Below are 27,072 nucleotides of genomic sequence, written 5' to 3' on the forward strand. Positions count from 1 at the left end.
TTACCGCCCACGGCGCTGAAGCGCATTAACATAGGTTAACGTTTTGTTCATTTTTAAGAGTATTGTGTTATACTAGGTCGATTTATATATTGCTAATTGGTGATATTTTTTTTTAAATCTTGGTATTAGAAATTGGTATTAGAATGGATTTTGTACAACATAAAAAAACGATGTTCACCCCTGGTAACGAGCAGTTTTTGTTAAGATTGGTGTTGAGCCGACTACATACACTTTAAACTGTATTGATTGGTATTGTTCTTCAAATCAGCATATAATGTAGGCCTGTACTACTTTCCGGAGAAGTAATTTTCAGTACAGTCATGTTTGTTTCCGCAATGACCTGTCTACACACATTCGCTTGTTTGACATATTTTCTCGTATATTGCCCGACTTTTTCTTGTTTATTGCTCATAAATATTTCTTTCTAGATATCACAAAATCAATACCATTAGAATCTTTAAAATACGCCATATGGCTAATATATGTACTTGCACTTAACTTTGCATTACTACTGATTGGTCTTGAGGAAAAAGCAGTGTTTTTAACGCCGCTTACGTGACACAAAGATGTTGTTTCATGGCGGGTCTGAACTTTGGGGAAAATGACAAACGGCACGAATGTTTTTCTTTTTGCTTTCTTTGATTATCTGTGTTGTTTATTTAAAGCAGTCTTTATTATGTTTGCGCACAAAACATCGCACAATTCTTTTGTTTTTCATCGGTTTCCTGCACTCACGTTTTATCAAATTCCCAATTGGATTTCCTGTAACACTTCATTGGTTCACGTGCAAGTCGTTGAATAATTGAATGGCCGGTGCAAGGAGTGCTGCGTGAATGACCCGCTAGTCATTAGGTGTGCGTCGCGCTATACAGTGGTTTTCATTGTTGCCAAGCGCGCATTTTGTTTTCGCTCATTTGGTGAAACCAGTGTAAGGTATTTTGGCCTAAACGGTCGTTAGTGCAGGTTGCCAATTTTGAATTAGGGAGACAGGGTTGGGGTAATGAATTTGTTTGAGGCTCTAGGATTGTATTTGGTAATAAGGGTCGCCGCTTTAAATTCCATTAGGATCAAACCCCCGCGCTGTCGAAATAATTATAACTTGGTGAGCAGCCAGAACCCTGTTACCACACCCACTGGTTTCGCTATCAAGACTCGGGTGTGGTGTCTTTTTATAACGGTCTTTTAACAATAAGTTTTCACTTTTAATACAACCACCGCCGCTGTGGCCTGGCTATGATATTGTGAATTATTTCAATACTTTCGAATTGTGCTGCGAAAGTATCGAAGCGACGGATCAGGTTAAAACGACATTTGTTCCTGGCATCCATCAATGATGACATAAAATGGTCTATAGAGAATGCGAGGGCAACCTCTACGTAGTCGAATACAAAGAACTACAGAAACGAGCCTTGCACCATGTGACCAATGCCGGACGATCAGAGAGGCAACGCGAAGCACTTACACGACGCGTGCGATTGCCCAGGAAAACTGGACGCTCATTTGTTTATGTCCTCAAGGCGTTCCATGTCTACATTGGTGATCGCTCTTCACTCGACTAATGCAAAAGGGAAAGGAGTTGTGCTTGGAAACTGATTCCGGGGTAAAGATTGTACTTAAAGTTTTCTCTGTAAGTTTAAGAAGGTACAGGTATTGGTACAGGTGGCGTGAAGCAGTAGAACAGTTTTGTCAGGGTTGTATCGAGTGCCAATATTATTACAAAAAACGCACAAAGGCCACAGGCACCATTGGTCCACTCGACGGTAAACAGCCCGATGCAAAGTGTTGTGGTCGATGTGGTCGGGCCTCTACCACTCACGCGATCAGGGTATCAGTCTGGGCATTTCCACCAAATACGCTTTTGACAGTGCGATCACTACGACTGCCCGTAGATTTGGTTGGGGGAACGTCGGAAAAGGAAACGAGATGTCATACGAAGCCGAAATCTATCGTTTACGCGATTGTTTGGAACTAACGGATAATGCGAAAAAGTCTTGACTGCAGCACTAGCGGATGACAAGTTAATACGATCGGCGACAACACGGGACACTACATTCAGTTGGTGTTTACGTTCTAATCACGAACCCAGCGGACGTGGTGGGAAAATGCAAAAGCTACATCGACCTTATCGCGTTGTCAAAGTTGCCTCGAGCCCGTCAACTATATCATCGGGGAAGCGGCTGGTAAAAAGCAAATGGTTCACTTCCATCGAATAAAGCCCACAACCGATACCTTCCCCGACGCGGAAAGTGTGCAAACGAATCAGAAAGATGAAGTCGAGAGCGTCGGCCTACCTGGATGTTATGTCACAGCTTTAATTATTTGTAAAAACTGAGCTACTATTAAAACTTAATCACTCACCTTCCAAACATGTTTTACCTTCCAAACACATACAAATAACAAACCAATCATGTCGCATGAAGTTTGTCATTTTGTCCATAAATAAATAAATAAGTAAATAGACACACAAGGTTCACAGGCTTCGCAGCCAAGGCATTGCAGCCAAGCTGGATCAGCCACTTTTCCTGACAAGTCGGAGCGAGATCTGAAAAATCAAGCTCCCGGTGAGGTTTGAACTCTCGACCCTGGTCTAACCAGGCCCAACGCACTACCAACGGGGTATATTGTGGCCAAGGTACATTGGTGCACAAAAAGCTAGTGCACAAAAAGCTAAACTTCTGCTGGTTGAAACGATTCTTTCATTAAAACAACAGCACTGTATGGTCCAAATACAGCCGACAGTCAAAACTACGCGAACTTTCCAAGCCGCAACGAATAATATGACTTTCACATCCGACGAACAATTTTCATGTTTACGGGCGAAGTGTCGTTGCTGAACGTGTTTTCGAGTCTGTGGTATGCAAAATGTAAATTAGTACCGGCTAAAACCACTACAATGGAACACATGTTGTTTGCCTGAATGTTCCCATTAGATTACTTTATTTACACAATATGTTAGTGCGCGACTCTTGTACCGTTCGCTTCAAATCAGGGACCATGCGTTGATAAGTCGCCCAGGTAATTTCGTACCTACGTCGTAAAAAATCCTCGTATAACCCTCGAGGTCGTTTGACGAGTTTCGCGGAACAAAACGTTTTGTTTTCCAGCTCGTAAAAATTCAAAACCAACGTCCGTAAAAGCTCATTGTTCTCCGTTTCCAACTGCTTATTGCTATCTCAGTGAGAAAAAACTTTATTCATCAGGTTTAACAAATGACAACCTACACAATCGTCGTCAGACATGACGAACAAACTGAAAGTACGCAAAAGAATGTACCAATCCATACATGACTATTACAAGGTGTAATGTGACTATTTCTCACGTATTTGCAGTGATAAGGAATAATCATATTGGAACATAACGACGCACAAAGTCCTTGATAAATCATCGAGGTCGGTTGAAGTATTACGCGGAACAAAAACGTTTATCTTTTAGCCTGAAGATATAGTTGGTGTTTTAGCAGTGCTAATAATCATATGAATTGAAATTGAACTCACATTTTTGCATAAAACTCTTTAGTGGTTCTATAGTACATAAAAAGTGTACTGGATTCCATAAACCGAAAGTGGCTTCTGAAATAACCAATAACACAATTGCATTACTGTATCGGCTTGATAAATGTGTCATAAAGTGCAACCTCCAGATCCCAGCAAAAAATTATGTGTGATACGTTAAAATACGAGACCTATGTTTACAAACGTATTTCATCCCAAAAATGATTTTATCTGTCTGAATGAATATTGAAACCTCTTTTACACGGTAATTTTCGCGTTTGTTTTTGTATTCGAAACTTCAAAAGTAACACAGTTAGAATCAATCTGGCTTATAGACTTGGGTTCGAACTAATTTATCACATTTGCCTTTATCGGAAAGTTTGCCGCAAATGATACGTTTTAAGCGTTGAGACCATACAGCATTGAATGATTGTTCACTCGGTTACAAAACTGCATTTAAAATCGCCATCTTGATTCTGGTGGAACGATGGTGACTCATCCAAAGCACATAGAAGACACATGGTGTTATAAGAATGTATTTTCTGCAAAAACGAAAGAAAACGGCAAACACAATCAAATACTTTATTCTGCCAGATGAAACTTATGAGACCCCGTTTGCATTAATCCACAACTGATAAAGCATGCAAAACCCAATGCAATTACAAAGCGTCTCCAAACAGTTAATGCAACCAAGATAAAAACACTGCTCTATGCCAGTTCCATGCAGGCAACACCACTTTTTTTCACCACTTTCGATATCCATTTAAAACAACAAAGCCATTTGTTTTTTGCTAGGTTTGAACTTTTCTCCTCCCAGTTTACGGTTTGTTTAATTAACACACGCTACGCCCCAAGCGCAAAGATGTTTGACGTCATCGCGTTTAAACAAACGAACTTATGTGGAGAAAACCAATCTGTCCTTGAAAGCCCAAACTCTGACTCCGACAGGACGTCGCAAAGCGTCGTTGCTGAGCGTGTTAAAGTTTCGAGTTTCTTGTAGTATGCAATATGTAAAGTGGCATGGGTTAAAACCACTACAATGCAACACATGAAAGCGCCGAGTTCGTTGGCTTTTTATTGTATTTTGCCTGAATGTTCCCATTAGATTACTTTATTTACACAATATGTTGGTGCGCGACTCTTGTACCGTTCGCTTCAAATCAGGGACCATGCGTTAACCAGTTGCCCAGGTTATTTCGTGCCTGTCGTAAAAAATCCTCGTTAAGTCCTCGAGGTCATTTGACGAGTTTCGCGGAACAAAACGTTTTGCTTTCCAGCTCGTAACAATTCAAAACCCAACGTCCGTAAAATCTCATTGTTCTCTGTTTCTACCTGCTTTCTATCTCAGCGAGAAAAACCTTTATATATCAGGTTTAGTCCATGACAACCTACACAATCGTCGTCAGACATGACGAAGAAACTTGAATTACGCAAAAGAATGTACCAATCCATACATGAGTATTACAAGGTGTAATGGGAATTTTTCTCACGTATTTGCAGTGATACGGAATAATCATATTGGAACACATATGGAACACATAAGAACATATATAACACTACCTACAAAGTCCTTAATAAATCCTGGTCGGCTGACGTAATATGCGGAACAAAAACGTTTATCTTTTAGACTAATGATATAGTTTGTGTTTTAGCAATAATGATATGAATTGAAATCGAACTCACATTTTAGCATAAGACTCTCCTATGATTCCAGAGTACATAAAAGGGCACTGGATTTAATAAACTAAAAGTGGCTTCTGAAATAACCAATAACACAAATGCATTACTCTATCGGGTTGATAAATGTGTGGTAAAGTGCTACCTCTAGATCCTAGCAAAAGATTGAGTGTGATATGTTTACAAACGTATTTCATCCAAAAAATGTTTTAATCTGAGTGAATATTAAAACTTGTTTTACATCGTGTTTGTTTTTGCATTCGAAACTTAAAAATTAACACAGTTAGAATCAATGTGGCTTAACTGATACGTTTTAAGCATTGAGATCATACAGCATTAAACGTTTGTTCACCGGGCCACAAAACTGCATTTAAAAACACCATCTTGCTTCTGGTGGAACGATGCTGACTCATCCAAAAACACATCGGTGTTATTACTAAAAATGCTTATTTGTGTGTTTTAAACATAACAAAAATTCCAACTGCTCCTGTTGACTAAATCCTCGAATACATCGTTAGTAATAACACCGTTTGTGTATATATCCAATATACAATTTATTCGAAATTGCAAGAATCTATAGACCCCCAATCAGCACTAAAATGCATACTAATTGCACTGAAAAATAATGGCCTTCGAGCGCCAGCGCTTGGCAGTATAAACAGGCAGTCACGTGACGTACGCTACACTGCGAGAAAAACGTAATAGGCCTTGAAAACGTTATACTGGTGTAGAGTGGCCTACTACGTAACAGTTTTTCAAACGCCCATACATTAAACGTGTGAAACAAAATAACAAGTGATGAAAATGTATGGTCACTGCATTTAAACTGCTTCGTTTTGTTTTGCTTGTGTGCTTTAGTGCAATTGGGGTGCAAATTGGCTTTTAATTTATCGATTCTTTGCTGTAAGTTCATGGAAATGTTATCCATAAGCCTTTTGCTGATCTGCGAGCGAAAACCGGTTTACTCTATACAGATCCCAGTTATCTTAACGTTGAATTGGGCGTCGTTGTGGACAGGCTTAATGCGCAATATCAGTCTGCTTGATGTGAATATATCCGATTTTGGCAAACGACACGATTGTATGAAGTATTCGAAAACTCACATTGACTTTTCAACAGTATATTGTCTGGATGTTGTTGAAAGTGTTTTTGTTGCTTCATACACAATCGGGTTGGAATAAAGTCGCGTGTTTCTTGTAGTATGCGATACGAAGGTGACACAGATTAAAATCACTGAAACGCATCAAACCTGAGTGCTCCAATTTTTTTCTTTTGGTACACAACATGTGGTTAGCGCCCGACTCGTTTACTTTAAGATATTTCGTATCTACGTCGTAAAATGTCCTGACTTCGATGTCGGTTGACGAGTTACCCGGAACAAAACGTTTATCTTTCCAGCTCGTAATAGTTTTGAACCCACTGCGGAAAAAGTTTGTTTTTCTCTACCTGTTTCCTATCTTGGCGACAGAAAAACTTTTTATTTCATTTTTAACAAATGACAACTTTTACAGTTTTTGTGAGGAATAGTGAATGAATTTAAATAACAGATAGAAGTGTTGGCCAGATTTGATTGGACACTTTCATATCTTACTGCTAAACTTCTTAAGGATCATTTTCACTGAAATATGTTGGCGATATTTCGTATATTAATCCATTCTTTATACCCATATGAAGTTTACATTAAATGTGGTTGAAAAGGAGAACACAAGTTGTGTGTTTCATCCACTTAACAACAATGTATGGTTTTACGACTAACATTACAACATTTTCATGATATTTGCGGCCCACATAATGTTTAACTGAGCATTTCTCGACTTGTTGTCGTTTCAAATACTTGCCAGAAATATTTGTCTTTTAAGAAATTTTCCTTATTATAAATCATTTGTGGTGGATTGATGCCACCTGGTGGATCTCTGATGACTGACTCCAAGCCCAACAATTTTGTGCCTAGCTAAGGTTGATTAATGCAGAATTGGAATATGGACTTCTGATACTTTTTGGTTGACACGAAAGGTTCAAACACGATATGAGCATGATAGCAAGCTCACTTCTTAAAGTCATTTTCACCTGTTAAAGTCATTTTCCTTTGAGCAACATTTCTAGCAAGCTTTGGTATTTAAAGTTGTTGCTTTAATTACGTCGGCTTTTAATGTCACACATCTCACAAATTGATATAGTCAGTGTCATATGCAGTTCACAACAAGCATATAGAATGTTAACGCTACACGTAACACGAAAATTTTCAAAACCGGGGTATGGCGTCGTAATAGTTGGGTCGTTAAACTTTGTTCGTCGTTACACGAGCAATGTGTGGCAGGCAGGTGCCGGTTTAACGATCGATTACAATGCGAAGTTGGAAGCACTGGGATATCCCACGTTAAAGCCAGACAAACAACTGACTTAAGAGAAATGAATGCAAAATTTCACAATTCAACCAAAATACTTCAAAAGTGTTTTCCGGTTTAATTCCAGCGTTTATATTTTGCTATTGTAATACTGAACAGAAAATGCGCAGGTACACTTATACGTTAAGAAATTGATTACTGTCATGTTGTCGCAGGACGTTGCAATGCGTCAATGCTGAGCGTGTTACTTTTGCTTTAGTTACAATCGCGTTCGTATGAATTTAAATTAAAAAATCACCATCTGAAAATCCTTTCGTATAAAAAATCACAGAAACCTGTTCGTAGTGGAACAATACTGACTCATGCAATAAACACATAAAAACACGCCGTCCATTTTAACAATGCTTATTCCTATGTTTTAATCATTACAAAATTACCAACTGCTCCAATTAACTTCTAATACATCGGTAATCATAAAATTCTATTTGCGTTTTTATCGACATTCGACGTAATACCTATCCTTACAATGATTATACGCAGCAGTCACCCCTTTGCAGGAGATACTGAAAAGGGTGTTTAATCCAAATTAACAGTATATTCTCTGCAAAATCGACAATCACATCAAATCCTTTGTCGTGACTAAAAGTGTTTCGGTTGCTTCATATTCAATCAGGTTTGCATAAGGATACGTGTCCGGGACCACGCGTTAACAAGTTGTCCCCAGTATTTCGTAACTCTGTCGAAAATTCCTCGTTAAATTCTCGGGGTCGGTTGACGAGTTACGCGGAACCAAACGTTTTTGTTTTCTAGCTCGTAACATTTTAAAACCCATTGTCCGTAAAAGCTCATTGTTCGTCCTTTCTAGCTGCTTTCTGTCGCAAAAGCTTATTTTTTTTATGTCTGGTTGCAAAATCTCTGGTTAGTATAAATAGGGATGTTTCATGCATTTACGTAAAACTCCACTCAACGATAAAGCGACATTTTGCTTCGTTATCTAGTTAAAGTGACGAATCCATTAGGTTTTATGGCAGGTTTAAACTTTTCCTCCTCCCTGTTTACGATTTGTGTTAATAACTGATGGAACGTCGCGAGCGCATGGACGTTTGCACTTTTATTTATTGAATTTATATTTTTCCGTTTCGTATTCGATCCAAAAACACCAAGTTGCTGCGGAGGAAAAGTAATTGATAAATGTGAGTGGCAATTAACGATGCTGACTCATCCAAAACACATATAAATCACATTGGTGTCGTTACTGTTCAATCGAGCTCTTCTAGACTTGTTGTCGTCACAAATACTTGCGGATTTTTTTGGCTTTTCAAGAAATTTTCTTTATTTTAATTCATTTGTGGTGAATTGATGCCACCTGGTGGATCTTGGCACGCAGAAAGCGGATCCGATCCATAAACGCTGACGTGCTCACGTTATATAAGACATGATGACTGACTTCAAGGACAACGTTTTGTGTCCAGTCGAGGTTTATTACTGCAGAATTTGAATATGAACGTTTGGCATTTTGGGGTTGACACTAAAGGTTCAAACACGATTTGAGCATAGAGCTCACTTGTTATAGACATCTCTCGAGCAACATTGTAGAAATGCAAGGTATATAAAGCTGTTACCTTATCTACGTTAGCATTTAACATCACACATCTTACAAATAGATGCAGTTAGTGTCATATGCAGTTCAAACCAAGCATACGGAATGTTAACGCTACACGTCACACGAAAGTTTCCATAAACGAGATTTGGCATCGTAACAGTGAGCTCGTTAAACCTTGTTCGTCGTTACACGAGCATGTCACGGCAGGCAGGTTGCTTGTCCTGGTTTAACTATAGATTACAATACGAAGTTAAAAGCAATGCGATATCTCACGTTAAAACCAGACAAACAACTGACATAAGGGAAATGAGTGCAAAACTTCACATTTAAACCAATATACCTAAATTTACGTTGAGGGAAAAAGCTTTACGGATTTTAATTTTCAAACATTGATAGGTTAAAAAATTTCATTCTGTATTTAGGGAAATAAAATGGCTTGTCTGAAATTTCTAAATACAGACCTGTCTGAAATTTCTGGTATCTGCAACCTGATTTGATACCTGCTTTTCAGTATTTATAAAAATCCTCAATAAATCCTCAAGATCGGTTAACGAGTTACGCGGAAAAAAACGTTTTGTTTTCTTGCTCGTAACAATCCAAACCAAACATCCGTAAAAGCTCATTGTTCTCTCTTTCTACCTGAATTCTATCGTGGTGGTTGACGCAAACAGCTTCCTACCATTAAAGCTCATTATGTTGGAGGTCTGGTTGACATAAAATCTCTAGTTAATATAAATTGGGGTTGGTTTTAATGGATTTACGTATAACTCCACTCAACGATAAAGCGACAATTTGCTTCGTTATCTATTTAAAGTGACAAAACCATTAGGTTTTATGGCAGGTTTGAACTTTTCCTCCTCCCTGTTTACGATTTGTGCAAATAACTGATGGAACGCCGCGAGCGCATGGACGTTTGCACTTTTAATTCTTGAATTTATATGTTTCTGTTCGTATTAGATCCAAAAACACCAATTTGCTGCGGAGGAAAAGTTGTGAGCGTTGTTCGAAACTTAAAAATTAACACAATTAACGATGCGGACTCATAAAAAACACATTGGTGTCGTTACTAAAAATGCCTGTTACTGTGTTTTGAACATAAAAAAAGTCTCAATGCTCTTGTTGACTAAATCCTCGATTTTATAGTTAGTGATAAAATACCGTACGCGTATATATCTAATGGAGGGTTTAATGCAAATTGCAAGAATCTATTTTCTGCAAAAAAACACAAAAAGACGACAAACACAATCAATTACTTTATGCTTCATTCACAATCGGATATAGTTTCAATTAATATAGCTCTCCTCATAGGCCTACCTAAATGCAGCATTCAGAGTTTGTCCATTACCTAATTTCCATACAAAGCTTAAACTGCTAAAAACCGTTTAGATAACGTTTCCTCGGTAACCCGAGCCAATGTATTCTCACCAGCCTGAATTGTCAGTTTCTGTATCGTAACAAAATGATATCAATGCCTTCTGCACGTATGACGTTGATCATTGACTGTTTCCCCACGAGGCAAAGAAAGACAGCGCAGCAGCCGTTATCCTAAGGATGGCTCCACAGCATCGCAAAGCGGATAAAATGATTTAGAAAATACACCACCAGGGCAAACAATAAGCATAGAACCAAAAATACGAATTTGTGAGCCGATGCAAATCCTCCCTTCAACCCGATTTAGTTTTGAGATTATTCAGGTCGGGTAAGATGAGTCTTTGGAAGTTTGTTACTCAGTTTGAAAACAACACTCCAGTATCGAATCGTCGGTTTGCAGAAAGCCCAATAGCAGATCACGCGTGCTTAAGCAACATTCAAATCAAAGTGATGTACAACGGACTTTTGTCATAAACTGGTCCTGCTTACTGTCCCAACCTTTTTAATTAAAAAAAAAATTCAATGCGGGGACGGTAGCAAAGCAATGATTAAGGTTGACGGCAAAGTCTCGATACCAATACCAGTTAATATAATGATCTCAGCATTCTAGGGGCTTTGGCGGTAGAATGATATTTCCTTGTAATAGGACGATATAATGCACTACTAGGTTTTTAACTTTGTGTAATTGATGTTTCAAAATTGTTGATGGCGTAGTTACTGTTGATAGCCAAGGATGACAATAAAGGCGATAGTTTTCCGTCTCGCTATGCATAAAACAGCATCAAAGCCACGCTATTTTCCATTACGAATTGTACAACCTGGTATTGCAACTAAAATACAAGGATTAAAAAAATTAAAACCAAATCAGCAACTCCAGCTTTGTTCACAAAAAACTAAATTATACCTTCAATTAAAACTAAATTAGTTCACAATTCTGTTGAACACGAGAAGAGTTGAATGAAGTGGTGTTTCGCTAGTCTAAACATCTATTTTGGGGTCCTTCGAAATTAAGCCGCGGTTAAATAATTTTTGTGGATTTTTGTGTCCTATAGTCAGCATCACCCGCTATACACAAAATATGCACATTACTTTATTTTATTTTAATTCGCGGAAATAAACTGACTGACTGACTAATCCACGCACGGTCGTCCCAGCAACATGGACGTGGTGTTTTTATGTCAGCAAGCCAAAGTAAAACACCACACCCAAGCGCCACGTCCTTCGAACGGTTCCAGTCACGTCCACATTGACAAAGTTGGACATCACCACAATGTCAAGATCCAAAGCAATCAACTGTGCCAGGGCTTTTGTGCATCATTCTAGCCTAAATGTCTTCAGATCGTGGACCGCACTTCGTAATTAATGGCTACCGCCAATTAACTTTTTAAAATTCACATATTCGGCTTATCACCTCCAACTGGTTGGATTAGCTACGTTGAGCACTGTTCAAAATACGCACTACCTTCAAAGAACATTTGCAGATTTCTTTGACTGTGATAGGCACAACATATGTGATGCCTGGGCAGTTCATTTCCCCACTTAACGACGAGCCCAAAACGCTTTTGCCTGTATTAAGAACATTTCCTAAACAACTACTTCCGACGCCCATATCGAGACCCAACAAGGTCCGCAAAAGGATTCCAAAAAGCATAATAATCGGAGACCTTACTATGTACCTATTTTCCGGGAAACAACCTCCTTTGACGGATTCTTACGACGGGCCGTGGAAGGTGTGGCAGTTCAACGGCCTAAACGTTTAAAGTGCATCTGACACGGAAAAACCAAACACGTTAATAATTAAACAAAAGATGTTCATACCTTTAAACATTTCTTGCGAAAAAAGTAGCTTAGTACGGCGACAGGTTTCTGAGATACAGCTGATCAAAATCGCACTTTTGCCGCTTCGAACGAAATCGTGCGAAAGCGAGATTATTGTTGCGTTACGTCACAGAAGGCGCTTTGGTCGTGCGAGTGTAAAACATTGTAAAACTGGTTTAGTATAGTATTGCATTAAACAGGGGGCAACTAGTAAACAAGTGCATTAAACGGATTTTGATGTTTATTTGAGCTGCTAACAGATGGCCGCTGTTTCGACCTATTATGCCTTATTTATTTGCGTAATGATAAAACAGTTACTGGGACAGGGTGATTTTGTTGTTACAGCATTTATGATCGCTAACGTGATATATGAACTTTTGAAAACAAGACAGTGACAAACCGTCAATTTGGCATTGTTATTTTGTCCACTCACAGCAAAAGATAGAAGTAGGTTAATTTAATTTTGAGGCTGGCAAAGACCGCCGAGAAAAACCTACCAAATTAGCTGATTATGCAACACAACACTGTTATTCTGTCATAGTACCATTTTTTGTCCGACAGTAGCGTTGCCTACGAGTTCGCGTCATAAACGATTTATTTAATTCGCCACAATAAACCACTGATATATTTTTCGATATATAGTTCGTAACTAGAAATGTTGGAATCGTCAAATTATGTCAACACAAAGGTGAGGTTAAAGTTATGACATCACACCCAAAATGACGTCATGTAATGTCACTGAGCAAAGAAACGCACCATCCCCGTCTTATCGAAATACAGAGTATAATGTCGTTGCTGCTATACCCTTTGGTCTCCCGGTAATTACAGACAAATAATACTTTGGTTTGTGACGTCACAGTGACATATTTTTGTGTGATGTAAAACCTTGTACCTGACATTCGAGGTAACGTAATCTGTGGATTCTCCGAAGTTTGAAACTATTCGATATTTGCAATATAAGGTGCCTTCTTCTATCAAAACAATGCATTTTGTCGATGCGAGCGCCTTTGCTCAGTGACATCACATGACGTGATGCCATTTTCGCCACAACGCAAAAGGTTTACGATTTTTGGTCGCCGCTACTTTTTGTGCAGTTTTCTACATTTTTTAGTTGACGTAGAACCAAAAAACTTTATGTTTGTTGTAGATGTACCTTAAGTTTTATGCAAAGTTGCCATGGCCGTGTCATATGCACTTTAAGCTTAATATTGGCTGTCGCGAACAACATATCCATCGATTGGCTGATACCAGCACCATGCCAGTTCAGATAGTGCTTCCCATCCGCCACAAGAACTCTACGTCACGTACGCCCACCAAAACGTTACCAGGCGTGCGATTGTCCTGTGACAACAATTTGGAACGTGCCATAATCAATGTGCGCCAAAGCGTGCAGTGTGCTTTTTTACATGTATTTTTCGCCCTTCAAAACCGCTGTTCGCGAGCTTTTGAACTCACTCGTTTCAAGGCGCTCAGAATAAATGGTGCGACCGCTCTTGCACAACATGTGATGAATATGGAGAGTTTTAGACAGATTAGCTTATAATCATTGCTGTTTGCAGGCAAAGTCATCTGACGTCACCCAATCCTGTACACACAGATGCACTTATTATAATCAAAATAAGAAGCAAGTTCAACGTAAGGCGTAAATCTGTCTAAAAACTCTCCATATTCATCACATGTTGTGCAAGAGCGGTCGCACCATTTATTCTGAGCGCCTTGAAACGAGTGAGAGGTGTAAATCCCAACTGCCCATACAAGATACAAACGACAGAAGCGGTCGTGGTGCAGGTTGTGGCATAATACAGTATAACGCCCCTTTAACTCAACATTGGTGATTGCTCTTCCACAGACTAAGGAAAGGTTTTGTACGTGGAAACTGATTTGTCGGTTGATATTGTACTCAAAATAGTTCTCTCTCCAAGTTAAGGACAATGGGTTATGGTTGGCATCTAGAGATTGTGAACACTCGGAAGTCGCCGAAAGGTACAACTAGCACAGGAGGATCTAAGACGTAGAGCAGATTTGCCGGGCATATATCTAATGTCAATGTTAGAAAAAACTGCATAAAATCAAAGGTACCATTGATCCACTCGATGCAGCATGTTTTGGCCGATGTGGTTTGTCCCTTACCACTCACGCGATCGGGGTTTTAGTTTATTTTGGTTGCATGCGGTATATTTACCTTACTACTTATATTTTGTTCGTGCTTGGCCGAAGCGTCACAAATGGACAAACTAAATAGGTATTGCTGAAATTTCGCCGTCTTTGATATCGGTTATTTGTGAAACGAACAATAAAATGTCGGTTGAAACTTGCTGTCTGAGCTAGCCCCCGTCACATCCAATGTTACCCCTGTACCGGTATTCGATGTTACACGGGTTCTAATTACCCCAAAATAAAATTTAGGAATGTCGTGCATAGTTAAAAAGTCATAACTACAAGTAATACCCCGCATTAAACGCTAAAAAATGCTTTGCGCTTTTACAATTTTAAACAACACGCGACGTCGTTTTTGGAAACCTCGGGTTTTTCGTATGTTGAGTAGCCCGAATAAAAAAGCATTTATTGAATTTGTTTTCTTCAGGTTAGGGATTTTTACCGAGAAGACTAACGGACGAAAAAAAAGTAAGATCAAGATATACCAACGGAAGTTTACTGAAACTAAAATTGTGAAACCAGTGAACTCTCAATTTGTGCAAGTTCTTCGGCAAAAGACTTTTCGGGCCAAAAAACACAAATGCACAGCAGTAATTTTTTGAATTCTATAAAGAGGCGCTTTAATATTTCCTGCCGCACGTTATAACTGGGAGACTTACAGGGCATTCTGTTTTAACTTTAGTATCTTCCGCTTTAAAAATTATACTCACTGTGCAAGGTTGAAGTTGTTAGCTGAATTATCATAGTTCGGATGAATTATCAATTCGGATATGGTGAAGAACTGTTCTGTTCCGGAAACACTCGATCGATTCCAATCTCCCAAAACAACTCCTGTCGTCTCTCTTCGTATGCTATCTCGTGAAATTTTGTTTTATGGAAAGTCAGTAAATACAAACAAGATAGATTGGTGATAAATGTAGTTTAAATAGAAGAGAGTAGCAATAAAATTACCCTGAGGCACTCGTGATCACCCATTCGTCAAAAATTAGAGATCCCCCACGAAAAATATTTTGCACATCAGGCAAGTGGTACAGGTAAGCCGTAAACGGATAATCTCCTTTGCACGTTTCTTCGCCACCTGCATTATTTCCAAAATAAGACATAATGTGACTTTATTTTTTTATGCAGTTGCTTGGCCGCAGTGCGTTCCAACAAGATTTATTAACGGCGGTTTGTCTCTAAGTTGGCATTAATGGAACAAATAGGTCGAAACAGTGGCCATGTCTGAACCTCACTCAAAAATTGGTACAACAAAAATATTGCTTTGGTCGGGAAGTTGTTAAAACAGAATTTAATGTACACTAAATAAAATTAGTACAACTGGAAACTGGAAATTCAAAACATTATAAGTTACCCAAGATTCTGGGTGAAATTGTTGTCGGTAAAGGAGTGGCTCGTTCTAAGCAAATGCATGGATCCAAAAGACTAAAAAACTTCGTCCCTTAAACAAAGCAATAAGTTTTGTTTCAAGTTGAATATATTTACGAGCAAAACAAACTATAGCCTAAGTTTAACAAGTAACAATTTTAAGTACGTTTCCATACCGTGCTGTGACTTGCAATTTGCTACACATTCATCACACCGGGCACAATCACAATTTTGTGTGACGCAAGCTGTCGAATGTGCGGTACCTGCAACACATTCATACAATTAAGTTGTATGTGGTTTATGTACTACATTTGTCATAACTGCAAATTTATTTATTTGTCAATAACAGCAAACAGTACAGGGTTTGCACCTCCAGTGGACTGGAATTGCTCAAACTGCACTTTACGTGCAGTAATACTGATAGTTAGTGGCGATGGAAAGCCGTGAGATAGGTGCTGGTGTTCATTTACTGACCTGCGCACAAGGCACGACAAAGAGCACACGGAACGTCACCGGGAAAATGAGGTCGTTGATCTTTGCCAGTTTTCAAACAAGCTGACATGCCTGAAAACGAGCAGCAAATATTGTTATGTTATAGGTTGTCTATCAGTCGGGTAAAATGTTGTGAAATATAAGAACGCAGTCAGGTTTTGTACCGGCACATTCGCCAAGACAGATTCCACATTCGATCAGACGGGTCATAATGGTAGGGTTTATAGGTGGGCATGTTGAACCACCATCTTGCCAGGCCTGGATCACACATGTTGAATTGAAACCTGGGAAATGAATACAACTCATCATTGAAAATTGTGCTCCTAGAATGTGATTTTGTCAGAATGTTATGTGAATTCAAAGAGCGGCAGTCGCTTCAATATTACCGATGTGCTTGACTGACAGCAAATCCTACAAGCAATGTGCCTTTCTCTCATTTTACAAATACTTTAACAGGAAATTAGCGCATAATGAATGAGTGCGCCAACGCACTAAAAGACAGTCGAATGCCTTTTACCAGTAGGCAAACCGAATGCAAATGCTATACGACTTTAACTGTTTTTACAGATAACCTCGTAACGGGGATGTAAACGCACCTTTCATTCTTGTGAAATTTCTCACAAGGATAATTACACGCACATAAACCTTACACTCTTGTAACCGTTACGAGGTTAGTTGCAGAAACAGTTGAGATAGCCGTTTTACAAAGAGAATTTAGTGAAATCATTTCGCTGTAGTGAAATTAAAAACCTTAATGAAGTGAGGTGTGCGACGTTTTTCACATTATTAAAATTAAAGTCGTTTAGCATTTGCATTCGGTTTGCTTACAGACAAAGGCATTTGACTGTCGTTCACTGCGTTGGCGCACTCATTCATTATGATCTTTTATTACAATAGCGGCAATGGTATACAGTTTTTGTCCGCATTACGCAAATCCGAAATTCCCGAGGTTTGTTAAATCTGAACAAGACAGTAACAGAAAACTAATATTTCAGTTGTTCAGTAAATAATAGAAGATCATCTCAAGTTCTCGAAATTATAAAGCCACAAATTCTATTCTCCTAAGGTTACGTGGTGATGTTCTTCCTCGGCCCGTGTGCAATAAACGCCCGGAATACAAAACAGCGGTGGCTAAACTGGTTGCCAACCTTGTGGACATGTAGCGTTTAAATGTGCACGGCAGCTCGGCTGCAGTTCATCAGCAGTAAAGCACATATCGTGTCGATAGCAGCTTCCGCATTCGTCGGTAGCCTCATCAGCTACGCATTGCTGTGGCGGGTCGGCAAAGTCGTACGGAATCTCCGGACGGCATTGAGCGACCCCATTCTCCACAGCGTAGTCTATCTTATAAAATTCCTGTTAAACTATTCCGAGAATCACTTCCCTTTATCGCCCTATAGTTACAACGATTCCCACCCTTTCTTATTACCACGTTTGTGGAAAGCTATGTTTCAAACATCGTTTTTTTTTGCAAATTTCGCGTTTAACGTGAGCTTAGAAAAGCATCATTTCAAGAAAAGTGTTGACGTTAATGCAAATTATAATTTAGCAAACACGTTCAAGAAAGTTTGAAGAGCGACTGCGCAAAATAATGCACGTAACTTGACACCGAACACGTCCAACGGGAAACTGTGGAGGTTTTTGTACATCGCACACTTGTGACTATTTACCAAATGCTGTGTACTTACCAACACAGGGACTCAAGCAGGATTTGAAGTCCGTTAATCGTTGTTCGTGTTGAGCAGTGAAATTAGGACAAGACGAGGAACACAAGCTTTCGTTCATCCAACTCGTTTTTATGCATTCGACTCCTCTCGACGCCACGTTTCGTAAAGAAAACTCCGTCTCTGATACATTAAAATGACGCTCTTAAATAAAGGACTACCGTATAATTGCTGTTAATTGCCACACATACGTATATACTGCGCATTGTATTGTTTTTACTTACAATGGCATATTGGTAATTTAGCGCCATAAGTTTCGCAACGCAAACTCAGTCTCTGATACATTCAAATGAAACTCTTGAAAATACATTACTTGTCTAAAGTGAAATGCAAGTTTACATTTCTTATTGTTGTTGTTCTATAACAATGTGGTTGATAATTAGGTGAGCACAACATGCCGATCATACACATTACGACAACAGCATTCCAGGTTTGTTGTAGCTACATGTTACCTTGCGGTTGACGTAAATTGGTTACATCAACAGCAAGGTAATATGTAGCTCTATATTCTTTGGCACCAGCTCGTCCGACAGCAACGTATTGCCAAAATAGGCGAACCTGTTCCAAAAGAGGACATTATAAGGCTACCAGCGGCGAAAATACAGAGCCTCCGTATTGTAGACATTGTTATGGTAGTAGAAGATGTGCAATGGTACGTGATTACAATATTGATGGGAAACACTGCATTACGTAGGCCTGTATATCCTGCCCTATTGTTAAACAATATACCGCATGCCGATCTGATGCAACCCCAGCATGTTTCGTAAGGACTGGGCGCGCTTGGTCCTTCGCACACCTCTCTGAAGCACCATTCGCATGTATCTGTGTTAAATGTAATTAGTGGATTACATTAGAGGAAATTCTGCTTTGATACGATACCCTTTGCAAATATTTATATTAGGGCTAGTATTTGCGTACCCTGGTAATCATACACATGATTTAAATATATACAAATCTCCAAGAACTTTATTTAAAACAATAACATCCATGTAACAGAAAAAATTACCTTGGGCTCTGGTGCATTCCAAAATACCAAAGAGTATAAGCACAGGCCAAACACACTTCATTATAGTATTCTTCAGTGACCAAAACTAACGCAACCTAAAATAAACTAGCAGATACTCATAGAACTGTTTAACCTAGTACGTTAATACAAACATAACTGTATAGTCTCATAGTAGGATATCTGAGGGACAATCATGGATGCTTCATCCTCACAGTATTATCTCCTGATGAGTCATGCATTGTTTGTCAAATATAGCTTCAAGCTAATGCACTTATCTATTAATATTATTGTATGGTTTACACAACATAAAGGAAACGGAACAGTGGTGCACACTAACGTAGGCTATAATAGAATGCCCTTGACGGCACAGAGGATCACTTGTATAGGAGGGGGTCACGTAACACTACCACGTTGTACAAGCAATCATGCTAAACATACTACATCTCCCTTTACTGAAAATGCAAAATCGGAATTACAAGTCCTGACGAACGGGTGGTTTTACCAACCGACCGGAGCGAGTACGCAGTTCACCTTGTTCTGGAATCGCCCGTGTGTGTCGATGGTTACGTCGCAATGACCGGTTTGGGGTATCGACGATGTACGAGCGTGGAAGTGAGGTTTGAGAACGTACAATGCCTTCCTCTTCACCGATCCAAGCGTACGTTTCCGAGGAAAGTTCAGGTAAGGCCGTACCCGATGTCGCTTGTCGGAATTTTGCTTTTGATTTTTCTTGATTTCGAGATCTTTAGCTCTGAAACTCGATAAATAAGACCAGTTACGGACAAGGGACGACGTCCAACACGGAATTGTCGTCTTCAACCGTCTTCCCATCAACGACTCTGCTGCTGGCTGTATCCGGAAGCCAACTTTGTAGCACGGTAAGAAAGTAACGCCAAATAGGAATCTTCATACGGCTTTGCTTAGTGCATTATTTTACCGTTTTTACAGCCCTCTCCGCTTCTCCATTGCTTTTTGGATACCGTGTGCTGCTGGTCTGGTGAATGAAGCCATTTTCGTTGGCGAAACACTGAAAAATATAGGAATTATATTGCGGGCCGTTATCCGACATCACTATGTCTGGAATCCCATGGCGGGAAAAATAGACTTCAAGTGACTGATAATGTCCGATGAGCTCGTGCCATGAGCGAGTAGGAACATCTCAATGAACCTCGAGAAGTAATCTACGACCAATAGTTACATTTCACCTTGGAAATACAACAAATCAGTTCCTACTTTTTCCCATGGTCTACTGGGCAGAAGAAAAGGAATCATTGGTTCTGCTGGCATATTTCTATTCCTCTGACACATAATGCAGCAGGAAACAAATTGATGTCGTTGGTAATACCTGGCCACCAGACGGAATCTTGGGGTCTCGGTCTACACTTTTCCATCCCCTGATGTCCAACATGTATACTGCGCAAAATTTCATTCTGCAGAACTTCAGGAATAATAAGTATGGAGGCAACTGGGAACGAAGAAATGAAGCAGTCGGACATTACGTAAAATAATGCATGTTTCCAGGTCGACAATTTCCGACCAAATGCCTTTGCATAAATGAATATCACCTACTGCTCGTTGTTCAAATTCTAAACAATTTTAAAATGAATATGTATAAATTATCAAACCTCCAAATCAACGGTGTAAAATTTCTATATTTAAACTGCAAAAACCAATGTGCAAATATGATTTTGTTAGAAATCTGCCACAAAATTATGTCTTATTTCCTAATGCGATTATTATTTCTATTTTTGTTATACTACCTCTAGTGGCACGGTTTAAGTTTTTGTGTTGCTTAGTGACGCATGGGAAAAAATGTCGGTGTTTTTGTTTTTTGTTAAAAATCATTTATTTCCGAAATCACGAAAACAAAACACAAATAATTCGGGAACAGGAAATAGTTTTCGTGTTGAGATTCTGCTCCAATCCCAATCACTGGAATCTGGATCGGATGAGAGGGAGGTTCACTGATAACTTTCATCCAAACCATCAACTTCCGGCAGAAAAAAATCACAAAAAGTTTTAATTTCATGAAATTTCACAAATAACTGTTTCCATGCAAATCTAAATTAAATCCTCACAGGGTTTTCCATATTAGCAAGTGCTGCCTTCACCATCTTAATCGACTCTGGATCCATTTCGCACCAACGCAGATCCAGCCTCACTCGAACCTTCGGTAAAATCTCACATATGTTTTTTCCGTCGTCTTTTCCGCGAAACTCGTTCAGTTTCAGGCCGAGATATCTCAACTATTTAAAACATAAACACTGTTTGTTGGAAATATTTTTACACTTTTTGAACCAGGAAGAAGCAACATTTTATCCCAAAACTAAAACGATTCCATGTTTTTTTCTTCAAATAAATAACTTTTGCAAAAAAATGTCAGGGATTTAAAACAGAATCTTGTTTGCAAAATAAATAAAAACACAAACAAACCTTTCGTTTCCTTCTTTTTATTGCTTCACAAATAATCGTTAAATCTTCGGAGTTCAGGTCGCAACCCCCCAGCCACAGCCCCAAATCGTTTCTTGTAACTTTTGGTAAAAATTCCGTCACAACCTGAACGATTGAGTGCAGTCGGGTTCCGGAAAAACTCAACACTTGAGGACAAAACCCGGCGATTTTTTCTTGGTGGCATTTTTTGACTTCTCTAATATCCAGAATAAAATCTAAAACAAAACAGGAACAAGTTTATTAAAAAAGCAGATGTCTGGTTTCCAGTTTTAATAAAATCACTTAAACCCACTTTATTGTTGCACAGAATATAAAACGCCTAAATTATCAGAAAATATAAACATTACAGGACAAAAATAACGCATCTTACATCCACAACATTTTATCACCACTGAAATAACTGCATTGAGTGTTTGGTTCACACAATGACTGTGTGACGTAACAAATCCACCCATTGTTACGCAAATAAATGTTGTGTTTATGAGCACGCAATGCCTGTTCACTCGGTGCGTGTGCAAAGTGGACGGACTGGAATACGTGGAGTGAATGTTCTACGACATGTGGTGACGGCTTTCAGGTAATCTAATACAAAAGCAATCCATATGTTTGTGCAAAATGTTTCGTTGATCCCATTTCGGTACGTTTTTATTGAACTGAAAATTACAAACTAGCGACCACATCAGCTAGTTTATGCAACCAAAGCTATATCGTTTACACTTTGCAAGCACCATGAAAACACTGCATCGTACATAAATATGCCCGAAATAAACATACTTTGTTATCGTTTACGTTGACATGACAGTATTGAAACTCGTGGTTGGGGGTTTTACCTCATGTGGTGATTTTTTTACCCTCTACCTAACAGGAGCGCAGCAGGAGTTGTAGCGGTGACTTCCCATGCCAAGACGAAAATGGACTGGGTGCAATCGAAATCAGCCATGCAACCTCGGCGTCTGTCCCTACTGGTCGCTGTGGAGCCTTTGGTCGGCATGTGGCGCCTCGTGCGGAAAATCACAACGCTTCAGGTCGCGCGACTGCCTGGGGGATTACCCCGATGACGCGCCGTGCCCCCTGATTGGCGATACGACCCAAACGTGGTCCTGTACCTTGGGTGAATGTCCTTTCTGGGGACCATGGGGCGGCTGGGGAAGTTGTTCGAGAACTTGCAACGACGGAACGCGAAGAAGATTACGTGATTGCCTTGGAGATTTCGCGATTGAGTTTTGCCCACCAGGAGACGCTGCTGAGCAAGAAGTACGTTATTTTTATGCAATTGGCAACATTGTTTAAGCGCCCGACCAATATGCCAAGAAGAAAACCTGATCGGGATTCGATATCCTGGGATCGAATCCCGTTGTGGTAAAAAAGCAACACTTTAATACACCTAAATTTAGCACACTTAAATGTGACCAGGATGGTTAAGCGAGCAATAACACAACTCTTTTGTCAGATTTCCATAACCGTGCTGAGGTTTTCATTAATTTTTTGTATTAAGGTTTGTTCGCTGGGTCAGTGCGCTCAGTGGGACGACTGGGTCTCGTGGAGCCAATGCAGCGTCACGTGCGGCCCTGGAATCCAAACGAGAACCCGTGGTTGTGTTGGGGATTTCCCTTGCCCAGGCGGCGAGCCCGCCGCAGTCAACATTACCTGCAATCTAGGGGAATGCCCGAGCTGGGGTCCGTGGGGTCCATGGGGCGGATGTTCAGTGACGTGTGGTGGTGACGGAACCAGGACAAGGCGTAGGGAATGCTTGGGGGATTTCCCAGATCTTTGTGACGACATCGGTTACGAAGAGGAGGGGGCTTGCGCGGACGTCACTCCGTGCCCCAGGTGGTCCCTGTGGACCAAGTGGGGCCAATGTTCTGAGACTTGTGGCCAGGGAACGGCTTACAGAACACGAATGTGTGGAGCCGGCAATGTAGAAGTTTGTGACATCGGGGCTGAAGATGCGAACCCTGGAGAAGACAGAAATATTGTGGTAAGTTCGGTGTTCATCCCGGTTATATTTATATGATTTAGATATTAATGGTCAAAGGAAAGTTTTTGTCATCTTTAATCGTCTGTTATCTTTATGGCCAACTGTATTCTGGCATTTCGCACTACCTACAATGGCGTACATGAAGAAACCGCTCACAAACACTTAAAAACTTATCGATAACATTCAATGTCCAACGTTTTCTTCAACTACCTGTGGCATTCCATGTAAGTTTGTTGACGCAACTTGTAGATTCGTCGGACCATCGTTGACGTCTTTGAGGGAACCGAAGGCAGGAATTGCACACTCGGTCTTTGCTCCTATTGGTTGGACTGGGGGGCGTGGTCGGCGTGCTCAGCCAGCTGTGACGAAGGAATACGATCCAGACAGAGGGATTGCTTTGGGGACTTCCCCAACACGTGTTTCACGTCTGGGTCTGCTTCCGACAGCGAGAAGTGCACTAGAGGGCGGTGCGGAACTTGGAGTCAGTGGTCTCATTGGGCAGCTTGCAGCGCTACGTGTGGTACGTGGATCGAGTTTGCAAGATAATTTCTGATAATCAAAAGTTCTGTATTATCCAACCTACTAGTTGCAATACAGTGTGAAACAAAGTAAGAGTGCGATAAAATCTATTTGGTTAAAGTTTGCATGAACCACTACTTAAATAGAAATGAAAGTGTGTAAGCGTAAAAGTTCGTATCTAGGTCAGTTGTAAACGCAAAAATTTCGCATTTGAATGAAAGAAAATGTAATAGGGTTTGGCACTTGGACGCGAACGCGAAACTGTCTCGGGGACTTCCCGGATACGTGCACGGGCAACGGTGACGAAACAGTGCCATGTGACGTCAGCGATTGCATTGACGAATGCAATCCAAGTCCGTGTCGTAACGGGGGTGAATGCAGGCGGAATTTCTATCTCACGAGACTCTACCACTGTGTGTGCAGACCGGGATGGATGGGAAAACACTGCGAATATCGTAAGTCTGATTTGCTCCCGTATGTTTACAACTTCAAAACTGGCAAAATGCAATGACTTGGTGGGTGAATTTGTATTGCCTTTTTATCTGTTTCCAAACAAATATACATTTGTACGTTGTTTTGCTCAGAAAGCGGTGCATTGAAACTCAAGACTTTTCGGTATTTCCAACTTTATTACTGTTAAAGGAGTTCTAAACAAGTCAAGCACAGTTCCAGTTTTGTTCAATTGTATTCCCGAAGACCTCCCGTAACATTTGTGCACCATAGATAAAGAGTTTCATTTTCAGCCGGGCCTGACTTAATTTGCGACTCCGAAAGCATCATCGTTGCGTTCGATCGCCGCGTGGTGTCAGACGAGGGCCTTCTGACCACTGACCATAACTACGTCAGTCTCGCATCCCGTGATTCATCGGATTGCATGTCGTTCGGGGAGCATTTTAACTCGACTGACTGGTACATGGTGATTGTTCCATCGCCGATCGACGCTTCTTGTGGTTCTAGAATGGAGGTAAAGTTTGATATTGTCCGTTTCAGTTGTTATCGTGCTCTTTGCTTGTGTTGGTATGATGTTTTCAATATCGTGGCCATCTTAATGTCTTAACAACATATCTGAAACTATGCACAAATTCTGCAGTAAAAATGCACAAATTCTGCAGTCGACTACGTCATGTAACACTCTGGTTTCGTGACTGCTATAGTATCTAGTGCATTGATTGTGACCACTGACTTCTTAAAACATTTATAACAACACGAGTATTTGGGGTTTCTACTCGCTTTATCAGGTGCGACAAATGAGGGTAAGCAAATAATATGCGGTAACATTGAACAAAACAAGTAAGAAGAAAGCCAGGAAGAGTTGATAACCGTAGGTCATTTTGTGTTGCACCTGATAATGCGAGGAGTGGGTTGCGAAAGCTCTTGCCAATAAAGTGGTTTTAACAAAACACTTCGTCACAAGAAGAAACTGAGATGTACAAATTACCTGTTAAACGTTTACAAACACATTCATAATTAGACATATTTTAGTCATGCTACAGAAGTAATAAGTAAACCCATCCACAGGTAACACCTAATGAATACAGGATAAGCAACAGAGTGATTTGGCAAGCAAGCGACAAACGAATTCGTTCAACTGTGGTTTTAATCGACTTTACCTGCGTTTACCAACGTGACGTCACCGCTTCGTCGGCAGCTGCTGCGGATGGACCTCTTTCTATAGAAGCTTATAAACGGTGGGTTTAAGGTGGATCGAAATTTCCAAGGGTTTCTTATACGCACTGACCTTGTGGGTTTCTTATACGCACTGACCTTGGATCGAAATTTCCAAGGGTTTCTTATACGCACTGACATTTACAAATCTGTTTAGGAGCTGCACCAATAATATGTATGTACCGCTAAACCCGTAGCACCTTCCAGACATAAAAAGTTTCATTTCATGGTAGATGATCACTTTTGTAGTGTTTTGGCCAGGGCGACACCTTGCGGTGAACAACACAAACATCGTACACAATAAAACACTATGCCGAAAGCCTTTGGTTTTATCTACACAATTTTAAAATAGATGGCAATCACAACTGCAAAATTAAACAGAGCACAAGGTCCCTTAGAAATGTTATCATGTTCATTAGCTGCATATAAATATTTATCGGAGAATTATGACACACATATGAATTTAGCAATTGTGCTGGTTTGTAATCTAAATTCCCATTCAATTGAAAAGCATTAAACTAAAAATTAACTCTAATCTGAAATATTGAAACAAGATCATTCGTATTCAATAAAGTTCACCAATGCAGACCGAAACTAACCTCACCCTGCCCTCTGCAGTGAAATTGAACTGATCACAGCGAGTGGCATTTTCGATGTCGACATTTCCCTGTTTCGGGACTCCACCTACCAACGCCCTCTGCTGCCCACTAGCGGCTCATCTCTTGTAACACTCGCAGAGGGAGATGTTGTTTATGTCTCGGTCGACCTTCGTTCACGTGACCTACTACCATCCGAAGACGCTGTTCTCGTCATGGATAACTGCTTCGTGACGTCATCGCAGAGTACACGAACACCGCTGGCATATTTGTTCAAAGAAAAGTAAGAATTTCTGAAACAATTACACTGTTTTTTTTTTGTTTAAAAAGAATACTTTTTATAACCTGTATTTACTTTTATCATTTGCCCAGACTAAAGTCACATGTAAAGAAAAAGCAGAATTTTAGTCGTGTAAAAAATTTCATGTTCAAGAAATAGTGCATAACATTATCACTTTAAGGTGTCCATCGAGTCCATTCGTCACCGTAATTTCGAACGGTGAATCGAGATCTGGTCGATTTTCGGTGAGAATATTTGGTTGGACAGGACGTGATTTGATGGCGGAAGATGTGTATATTCACTGCACGGTAAAACAAATTTGGATAATATGTGATGTGACCCTTGTATGAAATAAGCTCTTTGGAACAGAATACTGAAGTCTTATTTCAGAAACAGATTTGGTCATGTGGTAACTCTAACCATTTTTAAAAACATTTAAAATCAAAATCGCGGTTGTTTTCCACATAAAATTCCTAGAGATTGAACATAAACGATCGAAAAACTACAAGATCTTGATGGCAGGGGCGGTCG

At 39.9% G+C, this 27,072-nt stretch overlaps 1 pseudogene; it reads left to right on the plus strand.

The window, feature by feature from the left end:
* LOC145902168 (SCO-spondin-like) overlaps positions 1-27,072 on the plus strand; it is a 196,756-nt pseudogene that overhangs the window by 168,401 nt on the left and 1,283 nt on the right.

This window comes from Ascidia mentula, chromosome 5, assembly GCF_947561715.1.
Source record: "Ascidia mentula chromosome 5, kaAscMent1.1, whole genome shotgun sequence".
Classification (NCBI taxonomy): Eukaryota; Metazoa; Chordata; class Ascidiacea; order Phlebobranchia; family Ascidiidae; genus Ascidia; species Ascidia mentula.